The sequence below is a fragment of the Humulus lupulus genome, chromosome 1 (genome assembly GCF_963169125.1).
Source record: "Humulus lupulus chromosome 1, drHumLupu1.1, whole genome shotgun sequence".
NCBI classification, from domain to species: domain Eukaryota; kingdom Viridiplantae; phylum Streptophyta; class Magnoliopsida; order Rosales; family Cannabaceae; genus Humulus; species Humulus lupulus.
Genome location: NC_084793.1, coordinates 251,603,665 through 251,619,049, shown reverse-complemented (window position 1 = coordinate 251,619,049; position 15,385 = coordinate 251,603,665). Strand labels below are relative to the sequence as shown.

General features: G+C 30.1%; 1 pseudogene; it reads left to right on the top strand.

Annotated features, from left to right (window-relative positions):
• Positions 1-1,124: 1,124 nt before the first annotated feature.
• LOC133832316 (protein NSP-INTERACTING KINASE 2-like) lies at positions 1,125-10,545 on the top strand (annotated as a pseudogene).
• The last annotated feature ends 4,840 nt before the right edge of the window (positions 10,546-15,385 follow it).

The following is a 15,385-nucleotide window of genomic DNA, read 5'->3' as shown; positions in this document are numbered from 1 at the left end:
GGAATCAAGCCACTTGATAAATGTAGTTTATTCTTGGAATTCGATTCTTTTTGACATTTTTTTGCAGAAACAATTCTTTTATCATTAGAATAAGAAAAAGCCCTTAAATAAGCTTTTTCTATAGTTTATCTTTACTGGTTTGAGTAGAAATTAGTCACCATGTGCATAACAACATATTAGAAACACTATATTGAGGAAGTTATCTTACTGGTTTTCCCTGTTTTGAATATTTCTTGCTTAATTGAGGAAGTTTTAATGTTCACCATGTTCATGACTAGAATTTTCATGTATTAATGATCTTGTCGTTACTAAGAGGTTTGATGAGTCCTTGGGACTTTTTCTTTTGCATGTTCATGATTATGATTTTGTATTGTGGAATAGATTAAAATTTTAGTTCTACTTTGGTATAATATGACACATATTCAGAATATAGCCACAATTTTGTGTGATTTTGAATTAAAAACTTGTAAACTTGGGTTTCTAAAAGTTTGGAGAATGATGGTGAAAACTCATCTATATTGTATGTTGTAACCCAGTATTTTTTCTATCTAATTTTCTCCCTTTCACCTCTGAATTTATTTTCACTGCTATTGATTGTGATTTTGTATTGTGGAATAGATTAAAATTTTAGTTCTACTTTTGTATAATATGACACATATTGAGAATATAGCCACAATTTTGTGTGATTTTGAATTAAAATCTTGTAAACTTGGGGTTCTAAAAGTTTGGAGAATGATGCTGAAAACTCATGTATATTGTATGTTGTAACCTAGTGTTTTTTCTCTCTAATTTTCTCCCTTTCACCTCTGAATTTATTTTCACTGCTAATGATTGTGATTTTGTATTGTGGAATAGATTAAAATTTTGGTTCTAATTTGGTATAATATGTCACATTCAGAATATAGCCACAATTTTGTGTGATTTTGAATTAAAAACTTGTAAACTTGGGGTTCTAAAAGTTTGGAGAATGATGTTGAAAACTCATGTATATTGTATGTTGTAACCCAGTGTTTTCTCTCTCTAATTTTCTCCCTTTCACCTCTGAATTTATCTTTTTGTTTGTGGAAATATCACTACTTCTTGGCCTTTTCTTTTTTAATAGGCTCATAATATCGAGCTAGAAGATGAACCTCAAAAAGACGACTTTCATCAGCCTTTGTCAAGGTATAAAGAAGAAAGTCTTGTGTTGTGCTTTAGAATTATGCTGTTGAATCTTTTTTTCATTTTCATTAATCTTTATGTATCGATAAAGTTCTTTAGGTATCATAAATCTAAAAATAGTAATGTTGACCGTTTTGGAGCTGCTCGGGGATTGAGTGAGATCAGTTTCTTAATTTGAGAAAGATTAAATTTCATATCTTGTTAGATGCAACTTATGTCTGTTCTTGATTATCTAAATTCAGGGCATAACACTAAATATTTTGATACTTTTTGTATTTAAATATAATACGTAGTGCTTTTAAATATCCTACAATTGGTAGACACATACTTTATAAATTTAGATACTCAGTTCTAGAATAACATATTAATAAGGGAAAGAAAAAGAAAGTCTCACTCTTTGGTTATTACTCTTGGTAAAGAGATTTTCCATTTTGCGATTGTCTATCTATTCTTTTCCTGAATTTTTATCTGTTTGTCTTTTCTCTTATAGTACCTTGTGTATTTAATTCTAGTTCCTATACAATATTATTTGGTTCAGTAGTATATTTTCTTGGCTATGCAACCTGTAAAGTCAAAATCTTTCATAGATGCATTCTAAGATTTTGTGATAGGTTGCAGTTTCCACTACAAAGGCTTATATAAAATTTATTTATGATGGATTTGTGTCTCAACTTGTGATTAAACTACATAACATATTGATTTGGATATAAATAATTGTCCAAAGTTCTTGATCCATGCAACTGGAATATGGTCACTTGCTCTCCTGATGGTTTGGTCATTAGTCTGTAAGTAAATTCATGGCGAAAAACACCAAATTTTAGCTTATATTAGAAAATTTTGAGCTTATATGTCACACACAAATTTGAGAATTAAAACTTTAAGATTTTTTCTAAGTAGTTGGGAATGGTTTTTGGTGCTACAGAGGAACTCCAAGCCAGAACTTATCAAGCATCCTTTCTGCAAGCATAGGAAACTTAACAAATCTTTGGAGTGTGTATGTGGAAAAACCAGTGCTGTCATTCTCATTTTGTTTGTCTTCATAATTTGTTTGCTGCTGACCCTTTATTTATTTGTTTATTATTATTATTTCTCTGTCTGCAGACTATTACAGAGCAATAATATAACAAGTCCTATCCCCTCTAAGATTGGGAGGCTCCAAAAGCTTGACACACTTGATCTTTCCAATAACAACTTCAATAGTCAAATTCCCAACACTTTATCACACTTAAAGAGTCTTCAATATCTGTATTTAAACTTTGTTGATTAATTTTGAGTTAAATATTTTCATGTTAAGCTTGATGGTAATTACATGATTTGGAACTGGATCAGGTGACTGGACAATAACACTTTGAGTGGAGCAATTCCTGCATCTTTGGCTAACATGACACAGCTTGCCTTCCTGTAATTCTTTTCAACTTTTAGCCTTTTAATATACTTGTTATCAAGGCTCCATCACAAGTTGAATAGTTTACAAAAAGGTTTTATGGGATTTTTTTTTAATGGTCTAGGGACTTGTCATACAACAATCTAAGTGGTCCAGTACCAAGGTTGTCTGCCAAGACCTTCAAGTAAGTCATTTTCTATATTAAAATTGTTGTTGTTGTTATTAAGATAGATAATTTGAGAGATTATCATTAAATAACATGTTACAACTGCTCTAATTTTCTTCTTTATGCCACTTTTGAAGATGCTCAAATTGCTAGGAGACCCAAAAACCATAAAATTGCTTTAGCCTTTGCTTCAAGCCTGGGCTGCATTTGTCTACTAATTCTTGGGTGTGGTTTCCTTCTTTGGTGGAGGTATAGACACAACCAGCAAATTTTCTTTGACGTCAACGGTTAGTAAACCTAACTCATGTTTTAAGTAATATCATTAAAAAAGAAACAGAAGAAGAAGAGATTAACAGTTGTAGGCTTTAAAAAATTTCAGAACAACATCATGAGGAGGTTTGCCTTGGAAACCTGAGGAGATTTCAATTTAGAGAGCTTCAGATGGCAACAAACAACTTGAGCAGCAAGTACTTGGTTGGAAAAGGTGGTTTTGAAAATGTCTACAAAGGCTGTCTCGGAGATGTTACCATAGTAGCAGTTAAAAGGCTTAAAGATGGTAATGCCATTGGTGGTGAGATTCAATTCCAAACTGAAGTTAAGATGATCAGCTTGGTAATTCACATGAACCTTCTTCAGCTTTACGGGTTTTGTATGACGACCTCTGAGAGTCTCTTAGTTTACCCCTATATGTCAAACAGCAGTGTTGCCTCCCGCCTCAAAGGTAAGCTGGCCTGTGATGTTCTATTTTTTTGATCAAATTTATCTTATGATATTTTTCCAAAGCACTACTATCGAGAAATATAGGTTTTCATCACTAGTATCTTATTGGAAATAGATATTTCTACTTTGGTATCTAAGCTCATAATTTGTAATCATTCTATCATTTTTATCAAGTAGACATCTCTATTGAAATGCAATTGATTGCCAAACCATTGCATATTGGCAACTTTAAGTATTGGAATCTTTTCATATTCTCTATGAAATTAGGCACTCATGATAATTATCATGCAATTAAGGGAAACCATCCATGACAATTGTTGATTAATTTTTTTTAGTAGTTCTATTTGTTCTATTTTACGATTCACTATCAGGTATGAGTTTGAGTATTAATCATTTAATTTCTTATGTAGTTGAGCAAGTTGATGTCACAATGGAAACAAGAGCATAATGAATCAACTTTTTTTATGTACTCTTTTAGTTTACTATTAACTTTAAGTTGAAGCATTAAATATTTAAATTTTGTTGTAGCTAAGCATATGGACTCACAACAAAGACAAGTGCACAAAGGATGATGAATTGAAGGATGGAGCAAGTTTCATGCATGATTTACTTTTGTGTATCTTGTAATGTTTCTATTTTTCATTTTTGAAGTAAAAAATGTTCAAGATTATAAAACTTTATTATGTTATATATGCTTTCAAACTTAAGTTAGAACTATGATCTCATGAAGTAGACACATTCATGGTTTGAATTAGTTATTGTTTAATGTAATACTTATGGTTTATCAATCTATTGAGAATTAAATTTTATGATTAATTTTGATTTTTTTTTTATCAAAATACAATAATGAAAATCTTTTAATTAAAAAAAAACCTTATAAGTATACTTATCAAAATAAAATTTAAAATATATTATCCACACTAAAGTAACAAAATTTTATTACTAGACTTTTAATATGTTATGATTTAGAAACATATTATAAGCATAACAAATCGTTATGATTTATATAATATAACAAACTAAAAACACTATCAAAATAATCAAATGTAACAGTGGAAAAGTGTTATGCAAAAAGTATTAGATTAAACGTCAAATTTATAACCAAATACTTTAACTAAATGTTATTATTTAAATATTATAGCAACTAAAAATGTGTTATTGAATAGTTTAAGATAACATCAAACACAACATCTGAATACTATTATAGAAAAGACAGGACTTTTAATAACAGGGGCTATGTTAGCGTTTTCAGAAGCGTTATCAATACTCCAGGTTAGCAGTTTTTAAGTGTTATGAATACTGTTTTTTCTTGTAGTGGACGTAGGTTGTTACCATTCTATTGGGGCCGAACCACTATAAATCGTTTGTGTCGTTTATCTTTTCGTCTGGAGTTTTACTCATTTTAATCTTACTTTATATCGTTTATCCGACTCTGTGTCGTTGGCCAATTTGAGGGTGAACACATACCCTTCCAAATTAATAAAACTTGATTAAGAGTAAAATTATGGCATACACCAACTTTCATACAAAAATATGGGAAAATAAACCCATAAAAGTAAAAAATCTTAAAAAAAAGCCATAGATTAACTTCTTTTTTTAAAAAAGAAAGCCATATTTTTCCACACTCTATTAAAAATCTCATATAAAATGTAATTTCCTCGAACTTCTATGGGTAACTGGTTTACCATATGCGCAACAGAAAGCACGGAGCGGTGGGCCCAGAGATTTCAAAAAAATTTATTTGAACATTCTTTAAATAACCAAATCCATTAATGTGCAAAACATTAATCATAGAGAAAGAAAAATATGATAAGTATTTACCACTTGTAGAATAATCAAGAATCATTGCTGTCTTTTAGTACCTCCAACGAACATCCAATCCAAAGCAGCCTTTTGAGTACTAAGACCAAGAACTTCCAATATGTATCTTTACATCTCAAGACGTGTGTGGACGCGTAGAGTAATGGTGGAAAAATTTCTGATTCACAAGATGTACTAAACTCATGAGTTCTTGGAATGTTAGGTTTGAGACAGTTTTGAGGGATAGAGAAAAAATAATACAATATATTTTTCTCTCTCTGAAAAAACTAAGAATTTTCTCTCTAGAGTATTCTGTCACTTAAGCGTATTGTCATCTAAAACTATTTTCATCTGATAGATTTATAAAAGAATTAATTAAATTCAGAATTCAAATTATAAACACAATTATTAAATAAATAAAATAAATATCCAAGACCCATTCTTGGACCTTGTTTCATGCAAAATAAAGTGCATGTAACACATCCGTAATTTCAGGGATGTGTTCCAACCACTTTTATTTAATTATAATTTAATAATTATTTATTCAAAAATATCTAAACCTAATAACTTATCTTATTATATTAATTAAAGAATAAATATCATTTCAAATTCAAATTCAATTTGAATTATCAGAAATATCTTTTCACTCTATTTAAATAAATAAAACTAATTAATTCAAAATTGATTATCTTAATTATTTAAATGTCATTTTCGAAATTGCTAAATTATTTAATAATATAATTTCAAAAAATCATTTTTAATTAAAATACCAATTTTGAAAATTGCTATATTAATTAAATAATTTGTCTCAGTTACATATTTTACCCTGAAGAACAAATTTCTTCCAAATATGTCATTTCCCTTATTTTTCCCAATTTCAACTCTTACTTTGAATATTGTTGATAGAGTCATCTCGGGGGCCTATGGACCTATAATTTTAAGCTCCAATAAATATATATTATTAATTAAAACTCTTTAATATAATAACCTTAATTTATTAATCTCAATATTATTCCACAAAATATGAGACTACACTCTTGTGATTATAGACATTTATTTATTGAGTACTTTTAAGTATAAAAAGTTTTCATCGATTTATTCACTACATACAAGATCCTCCATTAATTGTTCATAATTAAAGTAGGAATTTATTACTGTTTAACTTCTTTAATTATATCTTGTTTCCTTAAATACCATTAACTTTACTAGTGAAGGTTAATTCATGAACATATTTATGAATTTGAGCTCAATAAACTTTCAGTTCGAAAAGCCAACCCTTAAGAGAACTATTATTCAATTCCTCTCAGAAAAGTATAGTTCCATATCTCTATATTATGTCTCTAGCCATTTAAATCAATGAGTTTCAAAAACAAAAGTTTTCAGCCTGATTATTTTTGACAAACCATAACGAGTGAATCAAATAACTCATATGACATAAACAAGAGTTCATAATAACTTTGGGATTAAGATCAATTTGTATATGATCATCTTATTGATATGTTAAATTAATACTTATAAAGTAATGAAATTATAAAGTATTAACAACATATCGGGTCACATTCATGTATAACCACTTTATACAAAGTACCTCCACTAAGATGTCATACTACATCAATAATGCGGATCTAGATTACATGTATTCATAATACTAGTGAACCATGCTTACAACATTTAATCCAAAGAATTCATATAAACTTTGTTTTAGTGTGAACTATTTAAATTTATTCCCTACAATCTTAATCATTTTGTACCAATACAAGATTGTAGTCAAAATAACGAATTTGAGAATTTTATGATATTCACATAATATTATTCTATCAATAATAATAAATAATCAATATATGCTAAAATTCATTTCAATTATTTATTTTATAAAACATTGTTCAATACATACTTACAATATATGCACCTTGAGACTCACGACTTAACTGCACATCCTTCTACAAAGGTAGGCTTCTTGAGAGCTTCATTTGTTGCGAGTACTCTTACCTCAACATCCTAACGATCTCTAAAATGTTAATTTTGTTTTAATACTATGAAACAATAAGAAAAAGATCTACATGTTTTATGTTTTAAGTAATTTTTTGGGATAATAATTATAACCATAGTTAATTAATGAATAATTTTGATAAAAAAATGAAATATTCTTGTCTATCAATGAATAATGCTATTTTTGATCATTTGTTTAGGGTAAATAGCACTTGGGTTCCCCTAATTTTACCAAGTGTATCACTTAAGTCCTCAATCTTTTTTTTTGTAACAATTAGATCCCCAACCATTACTTTTTGGGTCACATAAATCCCCAATGTCACATATTATTAAATAAATACTAAAAGTTAAGGATAAATTGTGAATTTAACATAAATAAATAAATAAAATAGCACCAATTTTTCCTTAATACACCAATTTTAATTGATTATTTATTATCAAATGTATTATTTTGGTAAATTGACATAAATATTTACATTAAATAATAATAAAAAAAATTCTATTATACCTCTAAAATATTTAATATATCACTTATATATAAATTATTTTATCATTTTAGAAAAAAAATTACATACTTTAAATTTTAGAAGCAAAAAATTTAATAAGATGCTTTTATCTATACCTAATTTTTTCTCACTACACATCTTTTTATTTAAACTCCTCATAAATTGTTAAAAAAAATTCACACACATTCTAAAAAAATTTAACTACAAGATTATGCAGTAAATAATTATACTTTTTTTCGCAACTTTAAAATTTATTATTTAAGAATTGAAATAAATTTGACGCTCTTAAGGAAACAATAATAATCTTTTCAAAAATAAAAAATATAAATAATTTAAAATTAAAAATATATATCACTAAAATTAAATTCATTAGTAAAATCAAAATTCAATTTTCATGCTTCTAAAATTTAAAGTATGTATATTTGTTTCATTAACAATTAACAATGATAAACTAATTAATATATAAGTAATATATTAAATATATTTGAGAAATAATATATTTTTTCTTTATTTCTTAGTATATTGATGATGATTTACCAAAATAATATATTTAGTAGTAATTAATTATTTAAAATGGTGTAAAGAGAAGAAAATAAAAGGTGCTATTTTATTTTTATTTTGTTAAAATTCTATTTTACCTTTAACTGTTAGGGTTTATTTATAGAATATGACATTGGGGACTTATGCGAGCCAAAAAGTAATGGTTGGGGATTTAAATGCTACAAAAAAAAAAAAAAGAGTTGAGGACCTAAGTGATACACTTAGTAAAGTTTGGGGGACCCCAAATAATATTTACCATTTTTTTAAATAAACAAACCCATTACATCAACATTAAACAAAAACAACAACATAAGAAAAAAAGGACAAATTTATGTAATACACTTAATTTTGCTAAAAATTACATTATTACAGAATTACAATGTTTTTTTTCTTTCAATTTTACGTTTTTAAGGAAATTTTTACATTTTTTTGGTTTTGCCTATTTTTCTTATTTTGTGTTATTTTCCAGTTATTTTTGTGTTGTTTTGTAGTTATTTCAGTTTATGTATAGTTGTTTTTATGTTGTTTTCTAATTGTTTATGTTTATGTATAGCTGTTCTGTTTTTTTGTTTATGTCTAATTGATGTTTAGTTGTTTTGACATATATTTTGATTTTTTTTAAATGTGTTAGTATGCACTAGGTTGACTTCTAGTTGTTGTCCAATTGCTATTTTTTAGTTGTTTTTTAACGTGTTAGTATGCAGTGGGTTGATGTCTACTTGTTATCCAATTGTAATTTTTTAGTTGCTTTTTTGACGCCGTATTTTTTTAAATAAAAAACTTTGAAAATAATATCTTTGAAAACTTAAGGTGGTATTTTTTTTTTAAAAAATAAAAAATCAAAGATCGTAAAAAATTAAAAAGAAAAACAACACAAAAAAGTATATTTATAATTGAGTAAAATATAAATATAAAAAAACAAAAACAAAAACAACAACTCATAATTGAGTTGTTGTACAAAAACAAAATTTTTTAAAAACGAGCAAATTCACTCATAATTGAGTAACCAACAACTCTATAAGAGTAATGGAAACCAAATATGCAAATCAAAAGGTAAATTAAAAACAAATCTAGAGTAACCAACCGCAAACATGTTAATATACATATATATATATATATATATATATATAAATAAAGGTTAATAACATCCAAGGTTTCCATTTTGTCCCCATTGTATCACTTAAGTCCCCATTTTAATTTTTTATCACTTAAGCCCTCAAATTCTATTAAATACTACAAGTTATTCCCTCTTCCTATTTTGGATTTATATCAGCAGAGGTTCCCAAACTTTATTTTATATCACTCAGATTCCCAAATTTACTAAATATGTATTACATTAGTCATTTTTGTTAGAAAATAGTTTACAAAATGGCCAGCGAAAAATGATTTACAATCCAATTAATTACAAAAATATAACATGGGTCATAAATTGCTTTTCACTGGGTTATAAATCGCTTTCTCCTGCATATTCTCTAAACTATTTTCCAACTGAAAGGACTTATGTGATGCACATTTAGTAAGTTTGTGGACCAAAGTGATGTCTTATAGAAAGATTAAGAACCTTTAGTGATATAAAACCCCTATTTTCCATCCATAAAAAAATTGTGACCTTTTTTTTAACTTCACTTTAAATTCAATTAAATGGAAGTAATAAATAAAAAAGGACAAAATAAGAATGGAGTCATAATTTAATTTAATAATATGAAGTGAGCAAGTGTTTTTCTTTTTCTTTTTTAAAAACAAAATATGAGTATACAATCTTTTATTTTGTATGGAAGCATAAATTGATTGATAGTATTGGCTCAATATTAGATGTTTATTGGCTTGTTATTATCTTTGTTTAGGATCATATTACTTATATTTATTACATAATTGATTTTTAAAATTAAAAAATGTTCACTAATATTTACTTATTTATTTTCGCCATAATTATATTTTACTTAGGTTTTATTTAATAATTTTATTATTATTCAAAAATTTTCAAAATTTCCTACTTCTATAAAAAAAAATATGGCAACATAACAATTACATTTTCATCCATCCAATTTTTTTTTTAGATCAACAATACAGAGAATTTTACATAAAGTGACAAAAAACCACTTTTTAAATATTTTTACTCACATACGGGTTTTTTTTTAACAATTTTACTGTTCATCATTTTTTTCTTTCATTTTTACAGACTCCTCTCCGACTCTGGTGGAGCTCTCACAGGTGGGAAGTTGGCGGGCTTTGTGGGTGCTAGTGGAAGGGCTCGCGTGAAAGGACTCTCAGTTGGATGATGCGACGAAGCGTGGGAGAGGCTCGGCATCAACATCAACATTTTGGGTGCTGGGTTTGTCGCTTTGCGACTGGGATCTCGAATATTGGTTTTGCGCGTAGTAAGCGACTTGGAGCTGTGATGGGGAGAGGCGAGGGGTCCTGGGCTTGCGCAGAGGTCTGCACCTATGACGTGCATGGGCGACAGAGCTTAGAGCATGGACGGGGTCAGGAATCGCAGGGGTGCTCTTGGAGCTTGGGACGGGGTGCACCTGGGCTCGATTTTTGGGCTTGGGTGAGGATTAGGCTAGGGGTTCTGGGTTCAAGGTTGTTTGGGTAGTGTGGGCTGTGTGCATGTTCTGGGTTTTTTTCAACGTCATTGTTGTGAGGTTGTTGTCATGTTGTTTTTAAGTGTAATGAGTTACATTGTGTTGTTGTGGGGTTGTTGTTTTTGTGTTGTTTAGATTTTATGTATAGTTGCTTTCATGTTGGTTTTTAGTTGTTTAAGTTTATACATAAGTGTTACGTTGTTGTGTTGATGTCAATTTGTTGTTTAGTTGTTTTCATATATATTTTGATTTTTTTTTTAAAAAAAACATGTTAGCATGCAGTGAGTTAATGTTTTATCGTTGTTTTTTAGTTGTTTTATTGGCACTGTATTTTTTAAATATAAAACTGTAAAAAACCTATTTTCTGAAAACTTACAGTAGTATTTTTTTTAAAGAAATGAGGGATCGTAAAATAGTTAAAAAAACACAAAAAAAAAAAATTGAAAAAAAACCCAAAAAAATCCCAAACATACATTAAAACATTGCAAACACATTTTAAATATACATATTAAAATTATATAAAAATACATCATAAAGCATATGATCTAGTAATGAGATAGAAAAAAAAAAGTATAAAAAAAGCCAATACCATCAATCAAATTATGCTCACTTATTAAACATAATGAGTTAAACAGAATCCAAAACAACGTTAATAAATAATTAATTACAATCAGTCAAATTATGCTCACATAATTTTTTTATTTTATTTAAAAAAAAAATATGCTTCCATAAGAGATATATATATATATATATACTCACATTCTGTTTAAAAAAACAAAGAAAAAGAAAAAAAAAATATATTCACATCAAATTATTAAATCATATGAAGACAAATAGTTATAGCTTCATTCTTATTTTTTCCTTTTCCATTTATTACTCCTATTTAATTAGAGTTAAAAGTGGAAAAAAAGTAGGTAACAATTTATTGGATGGAGAATAGAAAGATGGACTAACTTGTAGTGTTTAATAGAAAATGAGGATTTAAGTGATAAAAAAATAAAATAGGAACTTAAGTGATATATAGTGGAGACAAAATTAGGAGATGAATAGAAACTCGCGATAATCATTTTAGACAGAGAATTGAATAAATGAGAAGAAGATAATTATAGTACTCCGGCTAGAAAAAAAGCTAACTTATGTCCATTGAAATCTTTTTATTGCATATAGATTTTGAGAAAAGATGTCTATAACTTCTTTGCATAGAGAAAGTCCTCTTTATAGTCTAATGACCTCTATTTATAGTTCTTGTCCATGTTTTCACCGAGTGACACATGACACACTTTAAGAGACATTATGATTATACGCAAGCTCATTGAGTCTCCTAGAGACTACTCTAGGCTCCACAAGAGATAAGCTCATCCTTCAACCATAGTTCATCACCACCGGATGAGTAAATCCTCCAAGAAGCATCACTTCTCGATGACTGTGTTCCCAGGATGACGCTCCAAGTCTCAATGCAAGACCGTCTCCTCCCTTCATTTCCTCCAGGTCTACAAGAACCTTCCTCCGAACATGGAGAATGATAGCCAGATGTCAAGCACGGTGACCCTTAACCACAAGCAGCTATTTGAAAAATACTGTTACATAGATCTTGGTGTCGAATCCGTACAAGAGACGTCACCTGACATGGGAAAACATGCATGTAATGTCCCAAAATTCATAATAAGGCTTAGTGCATTGGTTAGCGTGCCGAGAAGTCACGTGGAGTAATTACGTGGTAATTAATTAAATAAATATGTGATTGTACGAATTATGAGTTGTATCATGATATGATTGTTTATGCATGTTCAAGTGTATTAAATGTGTTTATATGTTCGTTTCTATTAAAAATGACATTTTTGTAATTTTGACCTGTTGATGGTATATCTATAATTATATATGCTTATGAGTGGGACCACATTATTATGTGGATATATTTGAGATATTTGGCACGAGGCGGTCCAAGGGAGCAATTTGGCGGAAAAGTCACAAAGGGGATTAAAACCCGGCTGAGGGTGAGCCTGGGGTTATTTTGGTAATTTGGAGAGTTATTGGGACTCATTGGGATATGAGTTATACTTGGGGGAAAATATTGGTATATTGGGACTAGTAGAGTTAATTAGGGATTATGGGTGAAATTTGAGGATTAGTGGGAAATGGTGGCAAATGACTATTTTGCCATTGAGGGCATTAAAGAGCTAAGGTTTGGGCAAGAAGAATTTTGATTATTTCATGCCCTTCAGTTGACTTAGTCAATTAGAAACCTTCAGAAAAAAATCAGATTACATAAAACACTTCACACTCTCTCTCTTATTTCTCAATACTCTCTCTCACCCTCTCACTTTTGCTTTGGCTTCAAGAAAACTTTGGAATTTCTTGATCACTTTGAGTTTTGCGGCAAGATTTGGTGGGAATTGGAGCTGTAGCTGGAATTGGAAGCTTATAAGCTTAGGAATCAGTTAGGAAAAACCGTGTAACAAAGGTAAAATTCAAGTTTTGTTGAGTTTAGTTTTGGTTTTAAAGTTTTATTGATTTTTTAGTTTAATGGAGTTTTTATTGAGTTTTAGGGTTTGTTTTGATGTTTCTGAGTTATTGAGACCATTTTCATGGTCAATTGTGACTAAAATCAAGTGTTGGGATGATTTTGGGAGGTTGGACAACTCTTAAAATTACTGGAATTCTAGGTTCGTAGGGTTGCACTGCGGCGCTGTTCTTGGAGCGCCGTGCCCCGCATGAACTCAGAGGCATTGAGGGTTCTTCTGAACTGCCTTGTCTCCACGATGCTTGGTAGGCTGCGCTGCGACACGTGTCTTATGCCTTTGTGGTTCTGGGTTCTCTGCCTAGAGGCGCTTTGCGGCTCTAAGTGGGGAAAGTAGCCAAATGAGGTTTTGAGTTGCACGGACTCAAACCTAAGGGCCTAGAAAGGATTCTACTACCTGGTTTAGTAGAATTTGAGGTCTTAGAGGCTAGAAATCAATCTTGAAGCTCTTAATTGGTTTAGTTCTTGATGGATATCTGTTAATATGTTGTGACTAAGGGTACCGTAAGGCTCGAGAGGAAAGGATCGTGCTCGTTGTCATTATATTCTATCTCTCAGGACTTGAGATAAGAAAATTGATACTTGCACCGAGTGTAGGGCATGCACCTAAATTGTAGGACACGGGGATGACCATTTCATGAATCTGTTTAAGTTAATGTCTGCTTTGCATGAATCTATATTATTATAACTACTTGTACTGATTGGTTGTGATCGTGATCGATCAACCCTTGATTATTGAACACAAGTATGACGTGTTGTGAATCTGTTTAAGAAAATGTTTGCTCTATATTGACATTTGTTGTTATAAACGTTTGTAATGAGTGGTTTGCTGTTGGTTATTTATCGGTCGAGAGGCCATTATCGACCTTGAGGTTATTATCGGCCTTGAGGTCGTTATCGGCACTACAAGCGTAATTTAGGTCGTAGTGGCGGGGCCATTACAGGGGTACGATGTGCGCCATCGTGGCGGGGCCATTACAGGGGTGTGATATAAATCCACTCGACATGAGTCGTTATACTGGGTGGAAAATTAATTTGAAGTTGTTTAAGATTTGTACACTTGAAATGAATGCATTTATTATCTGTAAAGCATATTGTTTATTACTTATGATTATTTGGATATTTGTTATGCCATGTGGGGCTTTCTTGCTGGGCCTCGACTCATAGGTGCTCTATGGTGTACGTAAGGGCAAGGTGAATGATGATTAGCCATGAGTTGGAGGGCATGGGAGTGGTGCATTCATGTTCGGCCTGCTCGGCCGCTACAGTCAAGATTTATTGAGGGACTCAATGTAAAAGTCTGAATTTTGTCGCTTACGTCGACTGTTTGTAAAAATGCAATTGTAATTATGTTTTTAAAGAATTTTTTTGGGATCCCATGTAAACTCTTTTACAGACTTAATGTAAAGTTGAATCTTTTTATCAAAAATTTGTACTGCCTAGACCTTTATGTTATTTAAATTACACTTTTTAGTCTAAACAATTCCCTTAACAAGTTAAGCACAATTTTAAACACATAGTGTAATAGCCTTGGATTAGTAAGGCGTTAAAACTTGGTATCAGAGCTGCCAAGACTTATGGTTCCTGAAGACTGACCGAACATGTACGCTTGCTACTAAAGACAAGCTCAACTCATCGTTTGGTAATTGATGTTTTGAATATATGTTTGACTAAGTAACTAAATGATATGCCTTATTTGCATGCTAGGATAGGGAGCATGAGCTATACTAATTAGGCCTGGTCCTTGACTACTATGTGAATAAGAAAATATCTGCTTGTTAGCACTGTTACTACATGAGGAAGCTATTGAAATGTTGTTTAGCATTTTATTGCATGTGTATGATTTAATTGTTCGAATTTGTCTGTGGAATGGTCTAGAGGTTGGTGTCATTGCCCAACAATCAGAAGCACTGATTGTAGAAAATTAGAAATAATGCCTCTAAGGCGATTAATTAGACTCTGCGTTAGGAGTAGGAAGGCGGAGAATGTTATAGTGGAACCTTAGATTAGTCCGCA